The sequence below is a fragment of the Pseudophryne corroboree genome, chromosome 2 (assembly GCF_028390025.1).
Source record: "Pseudophryne corroboree isolate aPseCor3 chromosome 2, aPseCor3.hap2, whole genome shotgun sequence".
Lineage (NCBI taxonomy): Eukaryota > Metazoa > Chordata > Amphibia > Anura > Myobatrachidae > Pseudophryne > Pseudophryne corroboree.
In genome coordinates, this window is record NC_086445.1 from 326,862,609 (window position 1) to 326,890,019 (window position 27,411).

Genomic DNA, 27,411 nt, shown 5'->3' on the forward strand with positions numbered 1-27,411 from the left:
ACTGGACATATATGGCAGTACCACTGGACTGGATTTTTACGGCAGTATCACTAGACTTATATGGCAGTACCACTGGACTGGATTTATACGGCAGTATCACTGGACTTGATTTATACGGCATTATCACTGAGCTTATAAGGCTGTACCACTGAAAATATATGGCAGTATCACTGGACTTATACAGCAGTATCACTGGACTTATATGGCAGCACCACTGGAATGTATTTATACGGCAGTATCACTGGACTTATAGAGCTGTACCACTGGAAATATATGGCAGCATCACTGGACTTATACAGCAGTATCACTGGACTTATACGGCAGCACCACTGGACTTACACGGCAGCACCACTGGACATATACAGCAGTTTCACTGGACATATACGGCAGTATCACTGGACTTTTATGGCAGTACCACTGGACAGAATTTATACTGCAGTATCACTGGACTTATGAGGCAGTAACATTGGACATATATGGCAGTATCACTGGACTTATACGTCAGTACCACTGGACATATATGGCAGTATCACTGGACTTATACGCCAGTACCACTGGACATATATGGCAGTACCACTGGACTGGATTTTTACGGCAGTATCACTAGACTTATATGGCAGTACCACTGGACTGGATTTAGACGGCAGTATCACTGGACTTAATTTATACGGCATTATCACTGAGCTTATAAGGCTGTACCACTGAATATATATGGCAGTATCACTGGACTTATATGGCAGCACCACTGGAATGTATTTATACGGCAGTATCACTGGACTTATACAGCTGTACCACTGGAAATATATGGCAGCATCACTGGACTTATACAGCAGTATCACTGGACTTATATGGCAGTACCACTGGAAATTTACGGCAGTATCACTGGACTTATACGGCAGTATCACTGGACTTATACGGCAGAATCACTGGACCTATACGGCAGTACCACTGGACCTATACGGCAGTACCACTGGACTTATACAGCAGCACAAGGAAACCACCACTGGAGTGATACAGGACAACAGCGCCACTGGACTAGACTTACACAGCAGCACTGGACATATGGCAGCAGAGGACACCACCACTGTGACTGGACTGATGCAGCACAAGACACCACCACTGGACTGATGCAGCACAACACAGCACCACTGGACTAGACTTATACATCTGCACTGGACATATGGCAACAGAGGACACCACCACTGTGACTGGACTGATGCAGCACAAGACACCACCACTAGACTGATGCAGCACAAGACAGCACTGGAATGACACACATAAGACAGAGCAGGTCGCCACACCACTTTCCCGCACAGACAGACACAGAGAAGTTAGACACGTCCTCTCGCTACACTCTCCAGAACTGGAGTGAAAATGGCAGTGACGCGTGGCTCCTTATATGGGATCCAAACCCCACGAGAATCCGATAGCGGGATAATGACATTTTGCCTCGTTCTGGTTTCCTAGTCTGGTGGGAAGTCCCGAACAGGGCTCGGATCAGGCTTCAGGACATGAAGTTTGGGGGGGTTTGGTTCCCAGGGAACCAAACCCGCTTAATTCTACAAGAGACTTTAAATTAAAATGACAATGACAGAAAAATGGGACAAACTAATAAAGACTAGCACTAAAAGAAACAAAAACAACTTTAAAAACAGTACAGCACCCAGAAATCACCAATAAACTCTCCAACAACTCACCAACTCCACGAACAACAAGCTCTAAATACTCTTCTAACTAAACTCATGAGGATCGGACAGTTTGGGATGTATTTGTAATTCTCTGGCATGTCACTCCCACATATGACACATTCCACCAATGAAAATTGATCGTAAGCATCTTCCGTATACTCCTGCATTTTGCAAAAGCAAACTGGAATGTGGGCGTAATTGTAAAACACAGAATGAACCCGAAAAGCAGCCATTTACTTGAGTGTATGCTCAATCACGACTAAAATACGGTTTAGAAATACGGATATATAGACCATCGGTGAACACTCTCCCGACAAACACGGGAGCATAGTAAATTTTCGTATTAAAATGTCTATCATAGACTGTTCTTCATTCATGCGCATACACCAACATCCATAAAAGAAATAACTGACACTGACACCAGAATAATGTTTGCCAATAGAATTGTCAGCTTTTATTATTAAGCAAATGGTATGGTGGCAAGGAGGGACGGCCTATTTAAATAACGTCCCTATTTATTCTAACCTTTTAAACCTTTTAACTGTGGCTGACCAAAACACAAGAGGAGGCAAGGGCCCAACTTCAGCCCAGCCTCCATCGCATAACAAGGGGGGTTTTAAGGGCCCAATTTCAGCCCAGCCCCCATCACATCACAAGGGGAGGCTTTTAAGGGGCCCAATTTCAGCCCAGCCCCCCACTCATCACAAGGGGCCATAATGGGCCATTTGCCACCCCTTGTGTTACTTGCTCTTAATCGGGAATACCGTGGCCAACTCTCCACTCAAGGTATTCCCCAACTCCCAACCAAAAGGTGCTCAGGTGTGTACCAACTCCACCGGAGACCGAAGCCCACCTGGTCCCGTAATGTATCAAACTCCACCACCTTCACATCTCCTGAGCACCTATAAAACTCTTTAAATTACAGCCACAATTTCAGGCCGTCCCAACCCGCCACAGTTTCAACGAAACCCCCACCACCATACCTCTACCTTAAAACTATGTTACTACTCCTAAAAATCCTCCTACCTATTAATAAAATTCCTGAGTAAAAACCGCGAACAACAAATCTCCATACCCCTCAAATTCAGGTGGACACCATCGGCCATGTAAAGATGAGGGGCAGAAACTGAGATTGAGGGATGTGGGACCAAAAACCCCCAATTTTCACTAACAGCCCTGCCCACCACAGAATTGATCCGGCGCCGGATCAACTCTATGGCAGCTGGTCTGTCCGCATCTCTCCAAACCAAACAAGGGATAATGTCCGATCATCCCACACTCAGAAAGCACAACCTGTTCTGCAAACTAACTAAGTCCCTAACTATAGTTTTACGAAGATCCAGACCAGTCCTTCTGGTCAAATCATTTCCAGCAACATGGAACACCACCCTCAGCGGGTATCCCGACCTCTCCGACTGTTGCCAAAACAGGGGCATGACTTGCTCCCAGCGAAGTCCCCTCACACCGATCCATCTGACCAGATTAGCTTCAGGGGACTGAAGGCACTCCACACCAGATATTTCACCATAGTAAACATATGAGTGCCCCATAATCTAAATCGGACACTCGTCCAAGCGCAAATCTGAAAATACAAAAGCATTCACAGAACCTTATCGTACAAAAAACCCATAACACAAAAATCTTGCAACAACATTACCCCAAAACATCCCATTATAAACTTACTAAAATGGTTTTATTTATTTATTTATGAAATAGTTTAAGTTGGCCTCTAAGGTGAAAATTTTTGAAGCGGGGATGACAAAAGGGGTTGGTTAAGGGGGATCAGACTGACGAGAGGCGAAAAACACACCTGCCAAGCGGGTATGAACCCTGAGGCTTAAGGCACTTGACAGGATAAAAAATTCCTCAAGATCCCCAAATATGGCGAGTGGCTGAAACCTCAAGTCTGATTTTTTTTTAAAAAAAGAACAGGTCAAAACCTGATATATTTCCGAAATACATCAGACTTCCACCTCCCCAGAGCTCTAATTTGCCCGCTCGAACAGCCTTCAGCGGCTGCTGCTGTCGCCGCACCTATCCGAAATGAATGGGTACCGTATCTCGATACCGGCAAACCCATCGTGCAAATACAACGTTCCAACACCCATCTAAATTGAAATTGAGTCACCGGCATACCATCCAAATGCTGCAACCATGGACCTGGCATATCAGTCCTGGTTTTCACATAAACCCTCGCCAAGGACACAGAACAAATCTCTTTGTCGTCCACACATCTCAAAACAACCCAACAACCTTTTCCCAATTGGTCCGTTTTGGAATGTTGTACTTTGCACCATAAGCCTCCATCTTCCAGTGACACATGTTCACGAAGCATAGGTGACATCGCTGTTTTCGAAGCTGACACCAGTTCACTGACCCTAAAGGCCCCAAAACAGGCCATGACGAAACACAATTTAAATAAGAGTGCTTCATAATCAGATGCACAGACATCATGCAACACGACCGCCATGCGCCGCAATATTGGAATAGTTATTGGCCTTCGTGCATCTTGTACAGGGGACATAACTCGAGCCCATCCTTTAAGAATCTTTGCTAGAAAGAAAGATTTAGTAAAATCATGCCGGCCATCAAGTCTCAAGAAATAAGAAATAGCAGACAGTAAACGTGTAACAAACCCTCTTGACCTGCCTGCTCTAAAACATTCCCAAACATAATCCAATAAAAATTCATAATCAGTCTTACCTTGGTCCTGATGCAAATGGACATCTCTCCCACTCTCCCATAGCGTTTCTGTACCCTCGTAGGGTGGAAGGAGCCAAGGATCGCAGAGCTAAGCCCTCCAATCCGGGCGTATCACCTGCCAGGCATAAGACGGGCAAGGGTCACCTGATACATTCGCATCCGGAGCTAGCACCCTAAACCTGCGCCACTTGAAACGCGATAGCGCATCTGCCACACCGTTTTCAATGCCTGGAACATGCCTAGCGCAAAAACTTATATTTGATTGAAGGCAGCGCAACACTATCTGACCCAACAATCACAGAACAGGAAGGCCGGAAACTCTCTGACTGTTAATCGCGTGAACTACACCCAAATTATCACACTAAAAAACTACTGACAAGTTGGTCAAGACCTCATGCCATAACTCCAGAGCAACCATGATAGGGAATAATTCTAATAGTAACATGTTGCTAGTGAGTCCCTCTTCAAACCAAGTTTTTGGCCATGGGGAAGCACACCACCTACCCTCCAAGAATGCTCCAAAACCCGTAGAACCTGCTGCATCGGTGAATAATTGCAACTCAACATTAGAAATGGGTATGGACTGCCAAATGAGAACACCATTAAAGGTGGCCAGGAACTCTTCCCAAATGTGTAGATCCCTACGAATTTCTTTGGATAATCTTATAAAATGACTGGGTTTTTTAACACCCGCTGTGGCTCTCTCCAACTTCCTGCTGAAAACTTTTCCCATGGGTATAACTCGGCAAGCAAAATTGAGAGACCCCAATAATGATTGAACTTGTTTCAGCATCAACTTGCCGTTTGCCAATGCTACAACTATCTCTCCCTTTAACTTGTCTATTTTTTCCCTGGGTAAACGACAGCAACCCTCCATGGTATCAATTTCGATTCCCAAGAAAATCAACACCGATGTGGGACCTACAGTCTTCTCCTCAGCTACTGGGACCCCAAATTCCTTCAACAATGACAAAGCATTTAATAACATATTGCCACACATGTCAGATCCGGCTGGACCCATGAACAAAAAATCATCTAAATAATGAACAATTCCAGACTGACCTGAATTTTTGGAAATGCACCAATGCAAAAAACTGCTGAATTTTTCAAAATATGAACAAAATATAGAGCAACCCATTGGGAGACATCTATCAACATAAAAACCGTAATTCAGACGGAAACCTAAATAACGAAAAAATTCTGGATCAATGGGTAACAGCCGAAAGGCCGACTCTATATCAATTTTACTCATCAAAGCCCCTCTACCGAATGATCTCACCATGGATAAATCATCCTCAAAAGACTGATAAATTACCATGGACAAACTCTCAGGAATTGCATCATTCACTGAAGACCCTTTTGGAAATGATAAGTGCTGAATTAGGCTGAGTCTTTTTTGGAACAACTCCAACTGGGGACAAAATTAAATCAGGCAATTGGGGGCAACTAAAAGGACCTACCATCCTACCCAAAGCAACCTCCTTATCAACTTTTTCTTTTAAAATAACTGGGAACTCTTGAGCCGAACGTAAATTGCAAACCTGACCACATTTTACTTGGCCTTTAATAGGCAACGGAAAACCCTTTGAAAAACCTAACCTTATTAACTCGGAATCCTGTCTATTTGGATAATGATCCAACCAATGCAATAATTTGTCCAATTTCACTGGAGTAGGTGCCCTACTTAGGCCCAGCAGTTGCCGGAATTCGTTGTTGCTGCTTGTGCAAACTACCTCTCCCACTAGCCGTTTGCTGGCAGTTTTTAAAGGGGTGGGTTCCTTTACAGCGGATACAAACATGCCGAAAACGACACCTGAACCCTAGGGTACATTGACTATTATTGAAGGCATTTGCCTGATCGATTCTTACCCACCATCCATCTGTTACTGGAATTACCTCGCTTCTCAGCCAGACCCTATGAACCACTTTTAAGAGGTTGAGTAACATCTACAAAAATTTCCACATCTTTTTTACCAAAATCTATGATTTCCTTTCCATTCTGTTTTCTACGAAACTCCTCATCATAGGACCTCCATGCTGTTCCGCGCCCAGATCTGGCCAATTCGTGGAGCAAATACATATATTTAATTATATTCATGTGCTCCTGAGGCCTGGATTCCAAATAACAAGCTGCAAAGATAAGCATGCCCTTCTGCCAATTAAAGTAAGACTTATAAGCCTCCTCACCTATACCTGATTTCTTTCTAGCCACCTCTAATGCTTTTTTCGCTTTACTAGTTAAAGCAAACATATTCACAAATTTGCCCTGTCTAATCCACTCCCTAATTCTGGGCCGTATTCCTCTCAACACTGCAGTATTGGCGCATTGCAAAGAATCCTCGGGACCCTCCTCCGAGGACATGCTGGAGCTACTGTGTCTGCGCCTTCTTTTATGTCTTTCTTTGCAACCACTGCAACTGCTATCAAATGAACATGAGGACTCAGAGGAAGAAGTAGATGAATTCCTATGACTTCTGCGCCTATACTTACGCTTTTTTGACGTTTTTTTCTTGCATGGTTTCTCTTTAACTGCGCCCATGTTACCTGAGCTAACCACTGCATCATTTTGGCGCGCTGCAGGGTGCACATCCGACTCACCATAAAGACCTCCCTCGTCCAGGGCAGACTCTACCACAGCCGCCGATTCCCCAGAATCCTCCTGCACTTCAGGGGCTGCAAAGGACTCCTCTGTAGAAATGCAAGGAGAAACATCTACCAGAAACTCATTAGTATTCATATTGCCCCTATTACTTCCACCCGTTCTGGCCTGTAAAACAGCAGCCCCTAAATCACAAACGCCATTCCTCTGCAAACCGGAGGGATTCTGTTCTACCAAAAAATTCCTTTCAGTGTTATTAGCGGTCAGCACCGGGACTAGTGCTGATATAACCGAGGTGCATATAGACGCTACCTCAGACGAGTTGAATCCAGCGCCATTACGTCCAAAACGCACCGCATCAGCGTATGACGTCCCCGGCACTGTCCTTCATACTATGTACCTCAGGGGTCCCTTTTTTTACCCCTAATATTACCAGTGGCGGGCCTTCCTTGCTGCCTTCCAGCATTTCTAATACCCGATGTGCCCGCGCGCTGGCCTGCTACAACCGTGTCAACTCCATTATCTATTGCACTAACCGGACCCCTGTTAATTCCTCTGTTAGGTGCTCCCTCTCCTTGCACCAACTCTTGTACCCTTGTTACTCTTTCATTTTGCTCACCTCTAGAAAGAACAGTACTGCGTCGACCACCTCTGGCAGCCACGGACCCCCGCGGGCCCACGGGGCGACCGCGGCGTACCTCCGGCACATGCACTCCTGAGGTAACTCCCCGGGATGTTACTATTCTCCTCAACACCCTGCTCCGCGACTCCACCATAGCCCCGAAACTTCGCGACATAGTATTAACGGTAACTGGTTCCGTAGAATCGATTCCCAACGCTCGAGTAAAACCAGCAGCTCGTGGCACAGACGCGCTGCTGACCCGGCTTCTGCGTGACGCAGCTTCGCCCGCCAAAGGCCTCTCAGGCGGTTGAGCCCGACCCCTGGCGGCGGCATTACCAACATTATTCCTAGCCTGACTCCGTGTTTGTGCTGACAGCTGCTGCCCCCTCCCTGACACTAATACAGCCGCGTCCCTTTCCCCGCTTTCAATCAAACGAACAGGGGGACGCACAGCACGACTGCGCCTCGGCATGTTAGAAGATAGGAAAGATAGATAAGAAAAAGTCAAAGAATAAAAGGGGGTTGAAAAGATTAAAGATTAGTAAAGATTGAAAGGAAATAAGAAGAAAAAATACCACAAATTCACAAATAATACACAGTTCAGTACAAAACAAACGCAGGGCACTTCACTGTTCAATTTTCACTGAGGAAAAGAGGGAGAACCTATTCAGTCCTCTCCTTATAAGGGCTAAACCCCTCCCATCACCAGATTCCTCAGTCATCTCATAGGCCCACTGTTACCATGGATACCTCCACTTATCACAGCTGCTTCATTCAGCCTGCTATTCAGAATTTTATGTCACTACAGCCATATAAAATGTCCTCCGTTCTCTTTTATTTGATATAAGATCTATCCTACCAGTGTTTATTCTCTGACAAATACGGGTCAAATACAAATATTAGTAAATTTATCCATAAATGTCTGACACTCAGTACTGCTCCGGGCAGTTGTATTTACCTCTATGGCCATTAGAGCTCTTCATATTGAGGTTATAGAATCAATGGACATTTCAAGATTCATTAACACTCTTAGACATTTCAGTGCCTCCGACAGAAGCACTAACTTTGTTGGAGCAGCCAAAGAACTGCAAATTTGTTTGAACATTGACACTGAAGGTGTGGAGAGACACCTTAGTGAATAGGATGTTATAAGCCGCTAGCGGCGCATCTGTGCTACTACACTCCAGCAGCTAGAGTCATGCATGTATCCCCAGTTGCTGTATAAGTAGCAGTTTGCCTCTGTGTGTCTAGCTGTCCAGGTGCATTGTATCTTCTCCTCAGGAGGCTTGGTTTCTCTGGCTACTCTGATTGGGAGTCTCCCTTTATTACCCAGCTTGCCCTTAACCTGACGCCGGTTATAGGTTCTAGTTCCTGTTTGTACCTGGTCCCGGTCCTCGTTCTGTGGTTGTGAATTGAGTCTGTACAGTTAGTGCTGTTTGCTACAGTTGCCAAGCTTGCTATCGCTGCAGAAAGTGAAATCCTGCTCTGAAGCCGGTCTAAGTGTCTCTGAATCTCTGCTCCCCTTCAGGGTATTCTGTTGCAGTTCCAGTTTCCAGGCTTCTTCAGAATCCACATCAGACTGATTAAGCTAAGTCCTGGGATTTTGCATTAGTTATTTATAAAATATGTACGTATAAAGTTAGTACTGTTTAGTGCTGGGTGCTTGCAGGCTCCTCACTAGAAGATGCCTGTGTTAACACATTAGATCAGGCATGGTCCTGACTCCCCCCTCCATCCATCACTACCTCTTCCCATCCCTCTCTATATACTTTCTGCATTGCAGCTGATGTGTCAACACAGACTTACTATGGTGCAGATGTACTAAGCATTGGATAGTGATAAAGTGGGGGGTGATAAAGTACCAGCCAATCATCTCCTAACTTCTATTTTTCAAGTGCAGGCTGGAACATGGCACTTAGGAGCTGATTGGTTGGTAGTTTACACTTTATCACTTTTCAAGGCTTAGTACATCTGCCCTACAATGAGCCTGCAGCCACACTGTAGTGAAGAGCCAAGGAGGAAGACATAGCCATGGTCCATGCTGTTGAGTGATGATGAAGGTCCCGGCCAGCATGCCCCTCAACCATCACCCAGGACACATGCCCTATCCTCCACTCTTTGCTGTGCCCCTTTTTTTCTATAAAGCTTTTCACACTGAGTGCATATAGGAGTGGTTATTGCTTGTATTTACCAGTGCTATTTCTATTAGGTTGGATTGATAGGATAGGTTAGGATACAATGCAATACCTTAGTAAACAAAACTGATCATTTTTCCAGTGGATAAAAAAAAGCATTGTATCATGTCAATAGTGCAAGCTGGGATATTCTCTGAAGCATACATACATGTTAAAAATTAAATTACTTGCTGAAGTAATGGCATTTAAATGCAGATGGGATATCAGTGTTTAAATCTACAGAGTCCAACTCCTGAAAACAAAAACTTAATTGTATTGCATATGTTACTCTGGGGCCTATTATATGCGTGGCGTCATGAAGACAAAGACTTCAGGGCCCCTCTTAATTTTGGCTGTCCTCTTTTTGACTTTTGGTTCTTCCTCTCAAATGGACAAGACATTAAAACAATAAAATGTACACAGCTGTTTCAGCAATTTATTATGTGTTTCAACTGCTAGTATTTTACATAGCCAGTGACTGTCCTGGACTTTCAATAATATCATATTTTCCATTATAATTTGCTAGCTTGTTATATTTTCTAAACTGCTTCATAGGTTTGACTGTTTGTAAAATACAGTCTGTGAATTCTATTTACCATAAGTACAACCTAAAAAGCACAGAACAGTACACATTTATACTGTAGTATACACCAGAAAATTAGTCACTAATGCAAAAATTTTGTAGTGGAGATGAGCATAATGATTTATGTCACTTGAAGTCAAATATTCAGTTTGTGAATGTAGCATGAAGTTTTATTTTGAAAATGAGAAACAAACAATTATTACATTTCAGTCATTGGCCCAGATTTATCAAGCCTCGGAGAGTGATAAATTGCACGGTGAAAAAGTACCAACCAATCAGCTCCTAACTGTCATTTTTCAAACACGTCATGTGACGTGACAGTTAGGAGCTGATTGACTGGTACTTTATCACAGTGCTATTTATCACACTCCAAGGTTTGATATATCTGGGCCGTTGTCTAAGATTCCAGTAACTCATCCTTCACCTTTTACCATGCTAGCGACAGGTAAGGAAGCTTTGTTCTGCTTTTCAACTACAAGTACCGCTGCCATTGAAAATATGCCTTTTAATAGGTTACCTAGGCTGCCATTTTAAGGTGAACACATAGATTTAGATTACTGTATGTGGGATTATTAGAAACTTTCTTTTTATTTCTACTCAAAATAATGAGATAGACACTGTAAACACAAGTAGCACATTTCTAATCTTGCAATCATGATCTTCCTACTTATTATGCTCCATACAATGAGACTACTTCACCAAGGAGTATAGACCTGATTCAGATGTGCCCGCAATAGAGTGCATGTAATTAGCAATTATCGGCATAGTATGCATGCGTCATAAAGAAACAAGGCTAAGGAGTAAATTTACCAAAACTTCTAATACAGAGAATTGGTGATGTTGCCCATAGCAACCAATCAGATGCTGTCATTTCCTAAAAAGCAATAGAGAAATTATAGAAAGCTTTAGTACATTTACCCCTAAATGTGCATGTGCAAAATATCCGCAGCACCCACTGAAGACGGCACACGCAGTATGTAGAGGAGGGAAGTTGGCATGTGCCTTGTCGATGTATGCTACAAGATGAAATCATGGGCATGTTATGGGTGAAACTGGGTGTGTGCACAGAACAATGTTAAACTTCAAGCAGCAAGCACGCTATCCCATCCTGGCATCTCAGGCGAGCCACTGCGTCTAGGTGAATAGCATGATACTAAAGATGAAGGAGTGTACGATCCTTCAATAATCGCACCTCAGCGAGCTCCATCTGTGTCAGCTGATATTATTCCTAATGCCATTGGCAGCTTGTTCATATGTTAGCGTGATACAATGCATTTCTAACACACATCAATTACATTCAGCTCAAATGTGGCAACATGTGTCACAATATTTGCCACATATCTTACTTTTCACTCTTTTCCAAAATTAACTAAGCTTCCTGCTGCATGCAGCAACATCACCTCCTTTGTTTAGGTGTCTGTAATTATCCCTACATAACTACGAGGTATATAGTCTGCATCACAGCACTTTTCCTTTTTTTAAAGAAAACCATGCCATTATGAAGAAAGGATGCATTTATACATATTTCATATACAAAGCTAAAAGATATGTATGTATATATATATATATATATATAAATATACATATATATATAAATATATATATATATATATATATATATATCCAGAAAGTCCACACTCACTGCTCCAATTTGCAACCTGGGCGGTGCTCCATAAGAGATGCGTTCCACAGACGGCGTCCACGAGATTTAATGTTCCCGTTATTACGTCTGACACTTCCGGTTACAGGGCCGTGGAACGCAGTGCGTTCCACGGACGGCGTCCACATGATTCAGTGTTAGAGAATAGCCGTGGCGATGTGGAGTTTGACTGCCTGACAGGCGCAGGCCTTCAGAATAGGTGGGGGTGTTTTTGTGCTCCTCCAGCTTTCCCGTACCCCGAGTTTTCAGCAGTGGGGTTCGTTTAGAGTGGTGCACGCTCCATTTCCGGTGAAGGGGTATTTAATGGCTTGCCACTAGTGGTGCAACAGTGTGGCTGCTGAGGCTGTTAGGACCAGATCCTTGTGGGTGAGTACCTAAGTATACCTTGGGTTATGAGTTATTACCATCATGAGATTTCTGTGTAGTAAGATCCAGACATACTGGATGTCTGATTATATATACCATATATCTCTTGCAGTGATCAATGGAGTTATCTAAGTTGTTTTCATGAGTTTTATTTCCACACATGTAAGTACTCCAATGTGTAATAACACATTAGTGGTTTGAGATATGTTGCACTTGTCTAAGTTTTTCTAGACACTTATATTGATGTATTTTTTCAGAATCTACGTTGCATATGGCCTTACTAGCCATGCAGCCTTGGTATTGTCTGAACCCGATATATTGATTAAGCTGAGTAAGTTTGCTGAGTTATATATATACATTTTGTCTCCTGAGTCTTAGTAGTCGGTGACTCGCATGTGTGGTGAAGGTGTTCACCCACTGAATTTTTGGTGTTCCATCTGTATCTCACTGGGTGCGGAGTGGGCTTGAGTGACGCGGTGGTCCACTACTATATGCTTTTTTGTCTTTTTGTTTCAAGTCCATGTAATGTATTGCTTTGAGTTTATGTATGTATTGTCCATTGTTTTGTAGAAATCAATATATGATGCCTTGTGAGCATTGATTATATTTTGAAGCTTGTCTTGAGAAAGATCCCGAAACTGAGGATCGAAACGTCGACTGAATAAGCCGAATTTCTACTAATAAAGTTATTGTGAATCAAGAAAAGTCGCTGAGAATTATTTATTGGATGAGTGCACCTCCAATCTCTGGACACTTGCCTGAATATTGTGGGCCTACCAAAACTTGGAGAATCCCACTAGGAGCACCCCACTGTTGTTATTTTTCTTGATGTAAGTGCAGGAGTATACATGTTCTATATTGTATGGTCAACTTTATGTGTCCATACTTTCTGACACCCATCATTTGATTGTGTATTACTAAGTGACAAACATTAGTACATTTAAGTGTTTGGACAGAGTTTTTAAAACTTTTAAAATAACGTTTTATGTTATTTCATGTTTATGGTTTGATTGAGCTCTACTGATATCACTAACGTCCCTACAGCCATGGCCCAAGGGGGTTCGTGTATGTTTGATGAAGGGCTGTTATCTAAGGCTGAGCAAGGTATCATCTCTTTTACTGATGATGACATTGAAAAGGTTTTATTTGATAAACTTGACTTCAACACTCTGCCAGCCGAATCTTCCGCAGATATATTCTATCGGACATTAAGATTAAAACGACGTGAAGTAGACCTTATGCTACACGGACAGTTTTTGTCTGAATACCACAGACGAAAACTTATACCCCGTGGATTCAGGGTTAGTAACTTACCTACCCTGGGTCGCAACAACCCCGTCTTTTGTAGTAGATGGTGTTCTATCCTGAACAAATGTTCACTTGACCTTCTCATACTAGTTATCGAGGAAGTAGGTAGCGAATTGAAAAAAGTGAAAACAGAGATTGAACAACTTGAGATTATATCCTTACCAATCCTAAGGGACGATAAGAGCAGCAATTGGGTAGAAAGACTACAATCACAGGTGGATTCCTATAGGAAGGAACTTACCTCGTTCAAGAGAAAGAAACTTTCCACTGTAACAGCAGACTATCAAAATCACACTGTGTATCGGTGGTTGTTAGGCAACAGTAATACACAGCAGGGTGAAAGAACAGGCCGTTTTTTTAGAAAGCGTAGACATGCCCCGTTCCCGAGGGAGATGACCTCTTCCCTAACCACATCAGATACTGATCTATCCGATACACAGCGAGGTAACACCTCACATTTTTTAGATACAGCATCGGGACCCAAGGGTCTTCCACCAGCCCACGGGGACTCACGAGGCACAGAACCCTCACGAGGAGGGGCGGTCGTAAAAAGAAGGGGGCGCAGGAAACAGAATTAGATCTGGTATTTAATTTATCCAAACGTGACCTCGATCAGTCTGAGTTAAGTCTCTTAACACAAGGATTGTCATTTGTCCCTACTTTTCCACACCACACATTCCAAGGTAATGTGGATCAGTACAGGTTTGGACGAAATTTGAGACTCAAGGAATATTTTGCTGGCCAGCCGAAATCTGCTGACAAAAAACCCTTTAAAAAGAGTTCCAAATTTGATCCTACTACCCAGAACTCTAGCATGAAGACTTTTCTCAGACTGGCCAAGGACGATGTCCAAAAGTTTAAACCACCACGCCTCTTTGATAACCTAACCCCTGGCGAAAGAAAGGCGCTTAAGAAGTTGAGAGACGACACCTCCATTGTAATAAGACCCGCCGATAAGGGTGGGGCTGTGGTAGTCCAAGATTGGACAGATTATGACTTCGAAGTGAGTCGACAGTTGGCAGATACCAACGTGTATCGTAAGGTTACGACCAATCCGATACCCTCGATCAAGAAGACCATTGATCAGAGTCTAAAAAGAGGGCTTGATAGTAATTGGATTGACCAGGATTTGTTTGACTACATGAGTATAGACGAGCCCAAATGCCCCATTATCTATACACTCCCAAAAATTCATAAAACATTGATCAAATCGCCCGGACGACCAATTATTGCAGCTGAAGGCTCATTGCTACAGCCCATAGCCAGGTGGGTTGATTCCATACTTCAACCCCATGTTAGTTGATGTCGCAGCTATATCCGCGACACTAGTGACTTTCTGTATCAACTTGGGCAGACTGAGGTACCCAAGGGCAATTACCTTTTGTGTACGATGGATGTACAATCTCTGTACACGATTATACCCCACATCGAAGGGATTGAAGCCATCAAGGGGGTGCTCACCAATAATACGGTTGAAAATGTACCCACAGAATTTGTCTTGGAATTGATCCAACTTGTTTTGGATCTGAATCATTTCAAATACAAAGATTCTTATTTTTTTGCAAGTATCGGGCACAGCTATGGGCTCCAATTTGGCGCCCGCGTATGCGAATTTGTACATGTCCAACTTCGAGGAGACACGGATCTTGCCTGTATATGGTTCAAGGATCTCGTTTTATAAACGATTTATCGATGATGTCTTCCTGATATGGGAAGATACACAGGAAGCCTTTTCGGAGATGGTCAGTAGCCTTAATTCACTAGAGAGTCCGGTTAAGTTCACATGTGAGAGTTCTGACCACTCTGTACACTTTCTAGACGTTGAAGTGTCCATCAACGATGGAAAATTCGTCACTTCGGTATTTAGAAAAGCTACTGATAGAAACACCACTTTATTAACAAGCAGTTTTCATCCCCCCTCTTTAAAGAAAAATTTACCCATCTCACAATTTTTGCGAGTGATGCGCATAAACAATGATGCGGTTAATAGGGAGAAACAACTTGAAGAAATGAAGTACAGGTTCAGTGAGAGAGGTTATTCCACCAAGGTGATTAACAACAGTCTACAAAAGGCCAGACGCAAATTTAACGAGACTGTACCCAAGGCTACGGCCACTGATAACCGCATGGTCTTTACGACTAAGTATGACAACTACGCACAGTTCACGTGTAAAACCTTACGTTAACATTGGCCCATTGTAAAATCTGACCCAGGGTTACCCTTTATACATATGAACCCACCCATGATGGCCTATAAGCGAGGACCCAACCTGAGACAGATTCTAATGAGACCCACAGTGGTACCTGAGACCAAATTGAATTTTCTCCAGATCATGAGTAGCAAACCGGGTTGTTTCTCATGCGGTAAATGTACCACCTGTAGATCTCTACTTACTGGTCCAACTTTCCCACACCCGCACTCAGGGAGAAATATTAAAATCAGGTATCACCTACATTGTAGGTTAGACTTTGTGGTCTACATACTCACCTGCCCGTGTGGATTATATTACGTAGGGCTTACCTCCCGTTGTTTTAGGGAACGAATGGCAAACCACCGGCTGTCCATTAGGACTGCTATTCAAACTGGTATCACTGACAAACCCGTTGCCAGACACTACCTGCAAAGAGGACATCAGGTGGCAAATATTAAATGTAGGCTCATAGATTGGGTTCCACCATTGCCATATGGTGGGGACCGTACTCTCGCCTTACGTCAACGGGAGAGCTTCTGGGTTTCCCATCTCAATACTGTCTCCCCTAAAGGCCTCAACGAGCATTCTGCCATGAATGTTTTTCTCTGAACGATTAGTACGGTCAGGTCCCTAGCGGATTTGTTCCGTAGATCTCATACAGTGAATTAGCCCACCCAGGATACAATACTATCATGATACTACTTTCAATTAAAAGTTCACCAGTATGAACAGGTTAGGAGCCAATGAGGCAGGGGACCTTGTGGGTCTGTGGAGTTTTTTCGTTATTTGGTATATGTGAACGACACAACCTGTACACAACTAGACCATGTTTATTCTTACTGAGTAAAGTACATACCCTACCATGAGTACATCATTTTTTCTTATGCCCACCCCAGGAGAATATTGGGGGGTAGGTTATTTAAGCTTAATAATGGTCTGTTGGATGTCAGGTTGCGTCGTACGAATTATGTTTTGTTTTAACTTTAATGTGTTGTTTATTTGTAAATTTTATTATGTCTGGTGTTGTTGCCACGGCGTCACCTCGAGTATCACTGCACCCATGTTTGAGATTTTTTGTTTTACCCACTTCCTGAGGACTGGAATTTTTAGGATAGGACCCAGTCTCTTATCATCCTTTCATCAGGCTCCACTGAGGTATACTTAAAGTAGTATTGTATGCCCATAGAGTTTAATCTATTTATTTACTTTGATTATCATACATTAATCGCTGCAGCCTCTATAGGCCACCTTCCTTCTAGAGGAGTGTGTCCGTCTCCCGGGCTATGGAACGCAATGCGTTCCACGGTCGTCATAGCGAACGCCGTGTGCGCCGTATCGTGTTCCCGTCATGACGTCGGGTACTTCCGTCTCTAGGGCCGTGGAACGCAATGCGTTCCACGGACGGCGTCCACGAGATTTAATGTTCCCGTTATTACGTCTGACACTTCCGGTTACAGGGCCGTGGAACGCAGTGCGTTCCACGGACGGCGTCCACATGATTCAGTGTTAGAGAATAGCCGTGGCGATGTGGAGTTTGACTGCCTGACAGGCGCAGGCCTTCAGAATAGGTGGGGGTGTTTTTGTGCTCCTCCAGCTTTCCCGTACCCCGAGTTTTCAGCAGTGGGGTTCGTTTAGAGTGGTGCACGCTCCATTTCCGGTGAAGGGGTATTTAATGGCTTGCCACTAGTGGTGCAACAGTGTGGCTGCTGAGGCTGTTAGGACCAGATCCTTGTGGGTGAGTACCTAAGTATACCTTGGGTTATGAGTTATTACCATCATGAGATTTCTGTGTAGTAAGATCCAGACATACTGGATGTCTGATTATATATACCATATATCTCTTGCAGTGATCAATGGAGTTGTCTAAGTTGTTTTCATGAGTTTTATTTCCACACATGTAAGTACTCCAATGTGTAATAACACATTAGTGGTTTGAGATATGTTGCACTTGTCTAAGTTTTTCTAGACACTTATATTGATGTATTTTTTCAGAATCTACATTGCATATGGCCTTACTAGCCATGCAGCCTTGGTATTGTCTGAACCCGATATATTGATTAAGCTGAGTAAGTTTGCTGAGTTATATATATACATTTTGTCTCCTGAGTCTTAGTAGTTGGTGACTCGCATGTGTGGTGAAGGTGTTCACCCACTGAATTTTTGGTGTTCCATCTGTATCTCACTGGGTGCGGAGTGGGCTTGAGTGACGCGGTGGTCCACTACTATATGCTTTTTTGTCTTTTTGTTTCAAGTCCATGTAATGTATTGCTTTGAGTTTATGTATGTATTGTCCATTGTTTTGTAGAAATCAATATATGATGCCTTGTGAGCATTGATTATATTTTGAAGCTTGTCTTGAGAAAGATCCCGAAACTGAGGATCGAAACGTCGACTGAATAAGCCGAATTTCTACTAATAAAGTTATTGTGAATCAAGAAAAGTCGCTGAGAATTATTTATTGGATGAGTGCACCTCCAATCTCTGGACACTTGCCTGAATATTGTGGGCCTACCAAAACTTGGAGAATCCCACTAGGAGCACCCCACTGTTGTTATTTTTCTTGATGTGAGTGCAGGAGTATACATGTTCTATATATATATATATATATATATCCAGAAAGTCCACACTCACTGCTCCAATTTGCAACCTGGGCGGTGCTCCATAAGAGATTCACAAGAAATCCAAAAATATATCCGAAAAAAGACTCAGGCACTCACCACTTCCTTGATGATGAAAACTTTATTGGTGTGTCTCACATAGAGACAGTTAACAGCATGTCAGCAAAAGGTGTCGACGTTTCGGCTCCATCTGAGCCTTTTTCAAGACTAACAAGATTACAGCAGGTTCTCACCCAGCAGCCCATGACACACAATGAACCCTGGAGCACTTTTATAGCAGAGGCATATCACAAACCCCGCCCATCAATCATCCAACAGGAAATAACAAAAAACACTGGTATTCAAGTGTTTAACATGTGTAATCAAGGATACATGTGCAGCCAATCGAATGTCCTATAACATCAACTAATTACACAACATGTGAACACAATCACAACCATTTAAAACCAAAAGAACAACAGATAGCGGCTGATAGTCGCGTTACCGGAAGTGTTGTGCGTTCCATTGCCAGCGGAACGCACACATCTATCCGGCGGAAGAGGGTTTAGCAGACGTGACGTGCGCTTCACTGTGTATGTGGCCGGAGATGTAAATGGCAAAGGACGGCTGTACGTCGTTACTAAGCAACCCGACTAACGCCAGTATAAATGATCACATGACCGACCAAAACACATAAGTGAATATGTATTAATATAGTCATAAAAAGTATGTAATAAGGCGTGCAAGCACGGGAATAATTCATAGATGTATTAAACATAGGGCAAGGGCTCCATATTAGTCCTGAGTGCGGAACAAGCATTAACCACATTGCACATCTTCTTAGTTTGATTCCAATAGATGACAAATAATTATTGCATAATGGTTCATGTTTACTGTTGTCAAAAACTTCATTCCTAAGATAAAAGCTTATTAACCGCCTATCACTGACCAAAAGAACCACACATTCTCGCCTTTATACATATATATAGAATAATTCATAATAACTTACACAGCTTAGCTGAGAAATGTGTAATAGAAGTTTAAAACACATAATATGGATATAAATGGAACCCAGGACTTAATGGAGACCGTATTGGGTGTGTGATATTGCCTCTGCCACTAGGTGAACCAGAGTGATCACCAACACAAAAGACAAGAAAATCACAAACAAGACAACACACATAATTGTGAACATACATTATGAAAAGTACGGATATTAAAAAAGTCTAGTCATAGCCCTATCCAAGAAAAATATTGAATGGATTTGCCTCATTTAGGCCCCGTGGTGTCAGAGTGTCCAGCTCATATATCCATTTAGCCTCTCGTTGTCGTAACTGCCTCTCCCAGTCACCCCCACGTGGAGGTTTTGGTACATGATCAATCAGCATGCACTTCAAACTGGAAATTGAGTGCCCCCTACTTGCAAAATGTTGTGCTACAGGTTTGTCGGACACCTTTGAGACCAACGCAGCTCGAATTGATGTGCGATGGTTAGCCATTCTGTCACGGAAGTTTCTAGTTGTCATGCCAACATAATAGTACCCACAGGGACAGATGATGATATAGATTACATGGTCCATGGTACAATGTAATCGATGACGAATTTTGATTTGTTGACCACTATGTGGGTGTGCAAAACTTGCACCAGTCATCATCGACCGGCACGTGGTACAATTAGGGCACCGGTAGCAACCCTTCTTGGTATCTGAAAGCCAGGTCTTAATGGTGGCAGATGGTTGCAAAGTAGGACGCATTAGCATCTGTCGTAAATTCTTACCACGTCTGTAGGCACAGAGAGGTGGTTGATGGCCTAACCCTTTGAAGACTGGGTCAGTGGCAATAATTGGCCAGTGTTTGCGTAAAACATGTTCAGAATGTGATGAAGCAACATCAAACGTGGTCGTGAAGATCATTCTGTTGGCTATTCGCTTGGCACGATGACTGTGGCTAGAGTGGGAGTGCCTGTATCTTGCTTTGAGCAAACATCTTTCAACAGTTCTCCTCGAATAGCCGCGTTCGTAAAACCTTTCAGCCATCGCCTTAATCTGTGTCTCAGTGTCCTCATTCAAGGTGTTATTTCGGAGCACACGCATAAATTGAGAGATGGGTAGACTCTCTTTCAGATGAGCAGGGTGGTGACTGGAGGCATGAAGCAGCGTGTTTCTATCAGTCTCTTTTCTATAGAGAGTTGAGGCAAGTTTACCGTTGTGTCAAAAAAGAGACACATCCAAAAATTTCACTCTATCACGATTGATGTGATATGTGAAGCGGATAGGGCTATCTAGACTATGTAAATAATCAATCATCTCATAGAACTCTGTGTCGGTCCCTAGCCAAATGATAAAGACATCGTCAATATAACGAACAAAAAATAAACATTTGGATCCAAATCTCGGTATGATGTTATTGGATTCGTACTTATGCATGTACAGGTTGGCATACGATGGGGCCAAATTTGATCCCATCGCAGTGCCACTGCACTGCATAAAGAAATCCTTGCCATAGGCAAAATGATTTTTGTTTAATACCAAGCTAGCAAGCTCCAACAAAAATTCAGACGGTGGACCATCGTGTGGACCTGTGATCAAAGCTTCACGCATGGCCTCTAGGCCCTCTGTATGCGGTATGATTGTATATAAAGACTGGATGTCTAAAGTTATTAACCAGGCATCTTCAGTTATAATGCCAATGGAATCAATCTTATCAAGCAGGTCTGCCGTATCCCTAATATAACTTGGCATCTTGGATACAAGTGGTTGGAGAAATGAATCAATAAAGATTGCCAATGGCTGTAAAACAGAGCCGATTGCCGAGATGATTGGGCGACCTGGGGGATCAATCATAGACTTGTGTATTTTAGGTAGCGTGTAGATGATTGGACATACTGGACTATCCACTGTCAAGTAGCCAGCTATTTTTTGGTCCAACCATCCACACGCCAAAGCCCGATTGATGGTGATATCCACCAATTTTTTAATCTGCAACATTGGGTTGCCTCTACACTTCACATATACCATGGGGTCTGCTAATTGTCTGAGTATCTCTGCATTATATTTACACCAGTCCTGTACCACCACGGCACCGCCCTTATCGGCTTGTCGAATCACGATCTGTTCATTATTAATCAAGCTCTTTAATGCAACCCTTTGTGCGGGAGAAAGGTTACTGTACCGTGGTGGTACAACCCCGGTACTCATCTCATTGTTAGTCAAACGGAGAAATGTTCGTATACTCGAATTGGTTGATTGAGGGTCAAAGACACTCGGTCTAGCTAAACCACTTATTTGGGTCATTTCATTTGATTTATTGGAGAAAAACTAACGCAATCTGAGTTTTCTCCCGAATTTGTAATGGTCTACAACCCAACCAAATTTATTGTGTGGAACAGTTGGCACAAACGAAAGACCTAGTGCCAATACTTCAGTTTCCACAGGTGAGAGCGTGTGTTCTGACAGATTAAAGACAGTATCTATTGGTATTTTCTTGGGCGTCCCCTTCGCCTTGTAGCCACCCCTCCTCGAGGGGAACCTCGTTCTACGTTTCTGTTGGGGTTGGTATTGGTCCGGACGCTCTTCCCTAAAAAAGCGCCAGAGGGGGGTCTATTATCAGTCACCTCACTCTCAGAATTTGATTGGGATGAAGAATTGTCTAAGGGACCTTGATATCTATTTCTAGTTTGTAAACGTGGTCTCCGACCAGTATAACCTTTGGGTTCACCCCTCAACCATCTATAAACCTGATTGTTTGTGTAATCGGCGTTTACAGTAACCAATTTCTTCCGCTTAAATGTGATAAGGTCCTGTTGATAAGTGTTTACTTGTTCAGTCAAACAGTCAAGCCACTTATCAGCAGAGTCCACCACCAATGTAGACAAATGTGTAGAATTAAACACGGTCAAATCCTCTCGCACTTGTTTCAATTCAACCCCAACCTCCTCAATAACGAGGAGGATGAGGTCTAGCGAACACTTGTTCAGGACACCACACCATTTGGTGCAAAATGTTGGACTATTGCGACCAATGGTGGGAATATTGTTTACTCGAAATCCTCTCGGGATTCTCTTGTTCCTATAATAGTCCGAGAGGAATTGGCCATGTAAGGTGAGATCCACCTCCCGCTTTCTTAATCTCAGGGCTTTATGGAACAGATCAAGTGGTGTCTCATCTGGTAGCTTAGCAAATTCAATATGGTCAAAAAGCACCTTTTCGGCGTCGTCATCAGTCAGAGAAAGAAAAGTGCTATGTGCTAATTGGAAAGTGGCCTCATCAATCACTTGATTAGGATCAATTGACATACTGACCACAGCAAGGTTTAAACAATACTTATTAAACAATATGACAAACACAAAGCTTAGACCAGGGACCGACACTAGAGTCCAAAGACGTTGAAAAATGAAAAAAGAAAAAAGAAAAAATACAGTTAAAAATCACCACATGTTGGTGAAAACGGTATCAGGGCAGGTGAGGAAAAGAACTCCACAAAAATATCTCCACAAGCTTTTCATATATTCAAAGTAAGGCGGGTGTCGGACTAAAGGAACAATTTGTATCACAGACCATTCCCTAATATATCCAGAAAGTCCACACTCACTGCTCCAATTTGCAACCTGGGCGGTGCTCCATAAGAGATTCACAAGAAATCCAAAAATATATCCGAAAAAAGATACAGGCACTCACCACTTCCTTGATGATGAAAACTTTATTGGTGTGTCTCACATAGAGACAGTTAACAGCATGTCAGCAAAAGGTGTCGACGTTTCGGCTCCATCTGAGCCTTTTTCAAGACTAACAAGATTACAGCAGGTTCTCACCCAGCAGCCCATGACACACAATGAACCCTGGAGCACTTTTATAGCAGAGGCATATCACAAACCCCGCCCATCAATCATCCAACAGGAAATAACAAAAAACACTGGTATTCAAGTGTTTAACATGTGTAATCAAGGATACATGTGCAGCCAATCGAATGTCCTATAACATCAACTAATTACACAACATGTGAACACAATCACAACCATTTAAAACCAAAAGAACAACAGATAGCGGCTGATAGTCGCGTTACCGGAAGTGTTGTGCGTTCCATTGCCAGTGGAACGCACACGTCTATCCGGCGGAAGTGGATTTAGCAGACGTGACGTGCGCTTCACTGTGTATGTGGCCGGAGATGTAAATGGCAAAGGACGGCTGTACGTCGTTACTAAGCAACCCGACTAACGCCAGTATAAATGATCACATGACCGACCAAAACTCATAAGTGAATATGTATTAATATAGTCATAAAAAGTATGTAATAAGGCGCGCAAGCACGGGAATAATTCATAGGTGTATTAAACATAGGGCAAGGGCTCCATATTAGTCCTGAGTGTGGAACAAGCATTAACCACATTAAACATCTTCTTAGTTTGATTCCAATAGATGACAAATAATTATTGCATAATGGTTCATGTTTACTGTTGTCAAAAACTTCATTCCTAAGATAAAAGCTTATTAACCGCCTATCACTGACCAAAAGAACCACACATTCTCGCCTTTATACATATATATAGAATAATTCATAATAACTTATACAGCTTAGCTGAGAAATGTGTAATAGAAGTTTAAAACACATAATATGGATATAAATGGAACCCAGGACTTAATGGAGACCGTATTGGGTGTGTGATATTGCCTCTGCCACTAGGTGAACCAGAGTGATCACCAACACAAAAGACAAGAAAATCACAAACAAGACAACACACATAATTGTGAACATACATTATGAAAAGTACGGATTATGAAAAGCCCTTAGTAGGAGCGAGGCGTTGAGGGGTGATAACCCTAGAACAACCAATGACAAAGTTACCTGGGTTAACAAATTTAATACCAACAGCTCCAGGACCAACAAGAGGATTAAACAGATGTGGCCCATTATCAGCTCTGATCCGGGCTTATCAGCCCTGAAACATTCCAGAATCATGCCATGTTATACACGTAGCGCTAACATCAAGGATTTAGTGGTCAAAAATGACATCACGGGCTTTAAAATAGCCACGACAGCCAAACATTTTTTGAGCCGAAAACCTGGCTGTTTTAAATGTCTGGGCTGCACCACATGTAGCTACATGCTCACGGGTGACTCCATTCCACATCCCCATACCGGGAAAAAAATTAATATCCGATGGCCATTGACTTGTAGTTCCTCATATGTAATATACGTATTGGTCTGTCCTTGTAGCCTATATTACGTAGGCAAGACACAATGCCTCTTTAAGGAACGAATGGCCCTCCACAGGTCGGCCATTAGGGCTGCCCTTAACACCGGCAAAAGCGACCAACCGGTCGCACGCCATTTTGTTCAGATGCGACACAGTTTGGCAGCCATCAGATACAAGATAGTGGACCACATCCCGTCCTCTGTCCGCGGTGGAGACAGAGCAACTCAATTGTTACAACTTGAGGCCCGCTGGATTTTTAAATTAGACACCATCCACCCCAGAGGTCTCAATGAACAACTGAATTTACAATGCTTTCTTTAGGTGAGGTTGACATATATGGCCTTCCAGTCATCCCATGCCTGTTTTTTCAGTTGGTTTTCAGCCTGCCCAGTTTGCCCAATAGACACAGTGGCTGTTCATGGTGCTGTCACACCATTACCCACTGCGCAGCCAGGGGGCTCCAGGATAACCTTGTCACATAGGTAACCACCTGGTTCAGGCTGTATGATGTCTACCAGGCTTTCTAAGCATGCGTCATTTACCCTCTTTAATACCGGTAAAATTTAATAAGCCCCAAACATTATTTGGCCACACAGTAGGGCTCTAGTGTGATATATCACTGTGATATAGGTATACCGTAAACTGGGCTACGTATGTATCATACTCACTATACACTGTATGATGCCTCAATGAATTGTTCTATGATTCACTGTACTCCAGTTTTTTCATTTATTTTTTCACTTTTTATTGATTTTCTCTGGTGTGACAGGATTGAGTATGGTTTATTATTGACCACACTGGGCTGATCTCAGAATTTAACTTGTGCATTTACCTATAAAGCACTCATTGTCACTGTTTTTATGAGTACTGCATCACGATTCCACGATTCACAGTAATGCAGTATATTTGTGCTGTTTTGCTTTGTCATTATTATTATGCTCTCACACGTTGGTAGTTTATATTGTATTGTTGTATTTTTGTAAGGCTCACATTTACTATGAGGCTACGCAGCATTACGATGCTGCGCCGCATCTCCATGGTTACCGTTTTCTCTCCTGTCTGCAGCCACGTCACTGAGGGGTCGGTGCAGCGGGATGACGCAACTTCCGGATTTAGCATGCCACACGCTGCCGGAAGTGCGGGTTCCGTGCACAGGACGGCGGGGACGTGGAGGCAGACACAGATACACGGTACAGGTAGGGTATTTAAGTTGTTGTTCTTTGTATAATCACTAGTTTGCAGTGTCCTGAAGAAGGGGGTTCGTCCCCCGAAACGTTGACGAATAAATGCACTTTTTGCTCTGATTAACTTGGAAGTGAAAGTCTCTGAGTGCCGCCGTCTCTCTCCATCTTGTATATATATATATATATATATATATATATATATATATATAGTAGGTGATGTGTGTATGATAGTGTGTATTTAAAACAAATCAATAGATAAATGATAAAAAAGAGGTTTAAAAAAATAAACCCCCTTATTAAAACCTCTTTTAAGTTTACAGTATTTATTGATACGCTTTAAATACACATATTACCTACAATATGGCAATATATTTTTTTAATCTTTGAATTTAAACTATTTTATTGAGATGCTGAACACTGCAAGTGCAGATCACACTCTATACATTTGAATATTTTATATACACTTTGGTTGGATTATATTTATTTATCTTGATCATGTAGATGTACATAAATGCATTTTCACATGTTGTTTTATACAGTATTTGTGTATATCTCAAGGTATGTAATTCTGAAACACATTGCAAAGAATGTTTAACCTTATATGCAACATTGTAAACTAAATATAGGCACCCAATAAATTCACACAAAAGTTTCTTAAACAAGAAAGATTATATGGGGTTTTCAGTAGAGATGAGCGGGTTCGGTTTCTTTGAATCCGAACCCGCACGAACTTCACTTTTTTTTTCACGGGTCCGAGCGACTCGGATCTTCCCGCCTTGCTCGGTTAACCCGAGCGCGCCCGAACGTCATCATGACGCTGTCGGATTCTCGCGAGACTCGGATTCTATATAAGGAGCCGCGCGTCGCCGCCATTTTCACACGTGCATTGAGATTGATAGGGAGAGGACGTGGCTGGCGTCCTCTCCATTAGAATAGATTAGAAGAGAGAGAGATTGTGCAGACAGAGTTTACCACAGTGACCAGTGCAGTTGTTGTTAAGTTAACTTTTATTTAATATATCCGTTCTCTGCTATATCCGTTCTCTGCCTGAAAAAAACGATACACAGCAGTCACACAGTGTGACTCAGTCTGTGTGCACTCAGCTCAGCCCAGTGTGCTGCACATCAATGTATAAAAGCTTATAATAATTGTGGGGGAGACTGGGGAGCACTGCAGGTTGTTATAGCAGGAGCCAGGAGTACATAATATTATATTAATTTAAAATTAAACAGTGCACACTTTTGCTGCAGGAGTGCCACTGCCAGTGTGACTAGTGGTGACCAGTGCCTGACCACCAGTATAGTAGTATATTGTTGTATACTATCTCTTTATCAACCAGTCTATATTAGCAGCAGACACAGTACAGTGCGGTAGTTCACGGCTGTGGCTACCTCTGTGTCGGCAGTCGGCACTCGGCAGGCAGTCCGTCCATCCATAATTGTATAATTATATACCACCTAACCGTGGTATTTTTTTTTCTTTCTTTATACCGTCGTCATAGTCATACTAGTTGTTACGAGTATACTACTATCTCTTTATCAA